Here is a 4,878-nt window from a genome sequence, read left to right as displayed (position 1 = left end):
TCCTGCCCCCGTGAGCATTGTTTTGTCAGTGCCTTTGAACTGTTGTGCCATGGTGATTTGTGAATAACGAAAAAAGTTCAGAATAACTCAAGTTAGCATTTTGGTGTTATTTCTGTTTTTCAGTGACGGTTGGTGCTCCGATTTTTTGCTATATGCAGTCAATTTGTCCACATATTAAGATCAGAGATAATGTGCCATGGTGTTTTGTGTATAACTGAAATTCAGAATGAACTCAATCTACCATGTGAGTGCCTGCGATACACTCAGTTTGCAGTTTCTCAAATACTGAATGTTTAGTCCCTTGAGACTCCAGATTTTGGCTCAACCTGCAGTTTTTTGAACTCTACTTCAGAATGTTATAGTTATACCTGGGATGCTTTTTCTTTCTGAATGGCATGTGCAATTTCTGCAAGGGAAGATCCTAGAACACACGAAACTTGGTTCTATCTGAAAAAAAGAAACTATACACTAGATAAAATGGTTAGTATCTGAAGGGTTAAGCTTATGTTTGGTTAATCTACTGCTTCAAGTTTGCTTCATCAAATGATGCCTTTTTTGGCCATTTTAATATTTATTGAAATGGTTAGTATCTGGTACTTTAATCTTCCACAGTTCACCAAGAATCACTAGGAGTACTGTGCAATACACCACAAATAAAATAAATAAATAACTATGCAACAATAGAAGGCTGCGTGCATCAATCGATATTAAGTTCGGGGGTGCTATCAGTTTAGTTTATACAGGGGCTGTGCTGCTGTATTATGCCTATAAAAACACTTGTTTGGTCAATTAAACAGGGCATTGAAAATTGACAGGGCATTTTTGTTTTCTGTTGAACCTAAGCAATTTCATACGCTTGACAAAGTTGATGCTTTATTCTTTTGCTCTGCTCTGCTCTTGCTCTGCATGTGCTTCTCAGTTTGCTAGCTATATCTCTAGGTTCTTGATTGGCTTCACTAGTTGATTGGTTGTTTGAATTGTCTGTTTGTGCTACTTTCCCCCGAGCACCCATGACCTATAGTTCTTGTTACAGACAGAGAGTTGGTCCACTAGTTATGTAGTTTTTAAGAAAATGCTAGTAACTTGTGCTTTCATATCCTAGTTATGTAGTTTTTAGGCAAATGCTAGTAACTTGTGCTTTCATATCTCTGTATTGGTTCGTGTTGCTGTTGTAGTTCTTGAATTTGTTCAGTTACCTCTTGGTAGGTTAGATGCAGGTGATTAGTTTCCCTAGTTTAGGGTTTTCTCAGTGTATCAGATTTAATGAGTCAGCTCTGCTTTATTCCTGTGTCTATATGTTTTTCTAGTGCGTTTCACTGGATGTTTTTAAGTGTAATCCCCATGTGTTTTTAGCCCTGTATTGGTTCAGTAGGTGTTTCCTTTATTTTGTCAGTGTTAGATCATCTAACTGAATTTGTGTGTACAAGCCCTGCAGTGCAGATGTATTTTAGTGTAAGCTCAGCAATTTTCAGTGTAGCCCTGATGCTTCTTATATGTAATTACAGTATAAAACTTCCCCTAATAACAGTGTAAATTTTCCTATAATTATAGTGTAACCCTCATGCTTTCCATAATTTTTGTTACACTGAAAATAAGGCAATTAACTAGCTACTTACTTTTTTTGCCCATTGGCATTTGACTTTGTATGGAACCTGAAGCTGTATACCAACTTATCAGATTTATTGTGCTTCTTTGCCACATTTACAGCTACCATGTTGTTTTGATACAGAAACAGTTTGGTAGCTGTCCGTGAACAATGTGGTAGCTGGTACAGTTACCAGGTCTTTTTTTTTAATTGAACCAAACTGGTACAGTTACCAGGTCAGATGATGCTTAGACTAGGAAGATTGCTGCTAGATGTTAATTTGCTGGTACTAGCTACAATTTGGCACGGAAAAGCAAAAGCAAAAGCCCTTGAGTTTGCTGATATATATTTTTCCATGTTGTGATGGAGGCCTTTTCTGCCTTGTCCACCCGAGAGGCCCTTGAGTTTGCTGGAATGTCGATTAACTTCCGTTCCGGCAAATTCGGGTACTCCATATGTCCTATTTTCAGCAAAGGTCATGCTGAAATTTTCCGTGAATTTTAGCATGACTTTGCTAAAAATAGGACATATGGGGTACTTGTGACTAATGCATGGGCCGGGGTATCTTAGTAGTTAATTAAGTAGGATCAAGTGCCCCTTTATTCTAGCTGCATTAAACCATAGGCGTGCCTCGGCGTCGAAAAACCCTCAATCTTAAAAGCTTAGATTTTAGGATGCCTCGGTGTCGACAAACCCTAAATGATGAGACCATGATCTTGTTCCTTGACAATAACCAACTTTTTGACCAAACTTTGTTTCTATTTAGAGAGAAACATGGCCCACAACGATGAGGCCGGGGGTTCGGGCGGCAAGGCATTCTGGGAGCTGTCCCAGGAGATGGAGGAACAACCTCACTTGTATGAGGCCGCCGCCTTCCCCATCGATCCTGAGACCACTGATGGTGCCGCCGAGGATGACCACACTGATGCCACCACTGATGGTGCCGCCGAGGATGCCACCACTGATGATGGCGGCGCACGCACAGATGGCAGCCAACCGAGGAGGCAACGGAAGGACCGGCGCCCGATCGTGCTCCTCACCCTCAAGGAGGAAGTTACTGAAGTGGACTCCAACGGGAATCCAACGGCACCCGAACGAATAGTCAAGGGGTACTCGCTTCAGCTCGGGTGCATTGTCCGGAGCACCGTCTCGATCAACACCGAGAACCTGAGGCATCCTGACCGAGGGAATTTGCGCAACCTCCTCTTCACGAAGCTGCATGAACAATACAAGTTCCCCGCTGAATTTGCAAACACAAGCCTCAAAGGGAATAAAGTGAACAATGCTGCCCTCACGAAGATGAGCAAGACCCTGTCTACTTGGAAAAGCAATGTGAAGAGAATGATCGAGAAAGGTGAGAGTTATCAGAAGATCAAGGAGAAAAATCCTTCGATCACCGAAGATGACTACAACGACTTCAAGATCAATTGCTCGAGCACCGCAAACTCCCTATCAAGTGAGTGGGGGAAACAAATGCGGGAGCTGAACATAGGGGAACACATACTCGGTCCCGGCGGTTACAGAGTGGCGGAGCCTATATGGGACAAGGAGGAGGCAGACCGTGCCGAGCAAGGCCTACCGCCCCTCTTCGATAAATACGGTGACAAGCAGACCAGGAACTTTGTCAGGGCCCGGTACAAGAAGGACCCGAAAACAAAGGAGCTTACCACGGATCCGAAGACCAGGCAGCTTGAACTTGTTCTAGTAAGGAATACACCCCCGCGTAATTAGCTCCATATGGTTGCATTCTAATTAATGAAGCCAAATTTCTAAATGGTTCACATTCCTTCCGCAGGCGACTGAAAGCAGTAGCGCGGGGTCGACTAAGAGCAACCCTTGGGACACCACTCTAAATAGGGCATTGAATGTAATGAAGAAAAAAGATAAGCTCAGTAAGCCGACGTCAACTGGTCGTGTGGCCGGCAAAGGCTTGTCGACAAAATGGGGGTCATACTATACCGCTGGTGTGCGGAAGGAGAAAAAGACCAGCTCAGAAAGCCAGGCACGAGAGGTTCAAGAACTCAAGGCACAGGTGGCGCGGATTCCGGAGATTGTCCAAGAGCAAGTGGAACAACGACTCGGAGCGACGATCACTGCCATTGTGCCTACCTTGATCTCGGGGTTGAGTGCGTGGATTGCGGGCGGCCAACAGGGGCCGCCCCCAATTCCTAGCTTCACGGCCAGCAACTCGCATAATGCGATGGCGGGGCCATTGGTGCCTCCGGCGGAGGCGGCATTGGTGTCTCCGACGCCGGCACGGGAGCTTAATGCACCCGGGTGTACGCCGGCCGGCACCTCTGCAGCAAGCGGCCCCTCCGTCAACTGCACGCCCGCCGTTGGCGGTGCCTCGACATTAGCCGAGCTCGACGCCATCATCACGGTAACTAATTAAGCCTCTCTCGGCCGAGGACTTCATCTCCTTGCCTTTGACTGGGCATCCCTGACGCCCTACATGTTTTCGCAGGGCGCCGCCGATGTTCCGTGCACTCTCCTCCACTTCGTGAACAACGAGTTGGTCGATGTCGCCAAGGGCAAAATAGTTCAACCGGGCAACCCCTTGTTCCACGGTACCCAGATGCCACCCAACTTGTTTAGGGTTCAACTGGTTCGGGTGCTGCCAGACTGCGACGAGTTGTTACCTCCGATTCGACCCATCGGGGCCGACGATGATGACGTGATGACCCTCAGCGCCTGCCTGAGCTGGCCCCTGCTTTGGCCGAAGAGCCAGATTTGTTTGGGGGCAGGGGACACCACCCCAAAGACAACACCGCCAGTCGTGCCGGCGCCAAGTCGGCCCCATGGCAAGACCGCCGCAACGGTGCCGGACATCCCTATGCCACTGGATCCAAACATGCATATGGCACAGGATCAGAATGACGACGACAACGTCGATGATACATTTGGCAACGTCGATCAGTACTTTGCCGATCATGGGTACGATGGCGACTTCATGGGGCCTCCTTCTCAAGAACCAAACCCAACAAAAGACGTGTGCGATCTAGCTGGTACCACGGAGAAGCCAAGTTGCAACAGGCGCCGTCTGGCGTTCAGCTCTCAGGAGACGCCTCCAGCTGCCGACTTCACCGAGCCTCAGATAGGCGAGGTGCGAAATATTATCAGCCCCAACACACTCAAGAAGGCGGTCTGTGAGCAGAACTCGGTCCCATTACAGGAGAAGAAGAAGGCACGCAAAAGAAAGACTAAGAAGGGTGCGAGCCAGCCGGCACCGAGTACGATCCGTGCTCAGGACGGGCCACCTTCACCGCAGGATATCTCGAGGAGGGTGCATGTGG

This window comes from Triticum dicoccoides, chromosome 3B, assembly GCF_002162155.2.
Source record: "Triticum dicoccoides isolate Atlit2015 ecotype Zavitan chromosome 3B, WEW_v2.0, whole genome shotgun sequence".
In the NCBI taxonomy this organism is placed as follows: domain Eukaryota; kingdom Viridiplantae; phylum Streptophyta; class Magnoliopsida; order Poales; family Poaceae; genus Triticum; species Triticum dicoccoides.
This window is presented reverse-complemented; position numbering follows the sequence as displayed.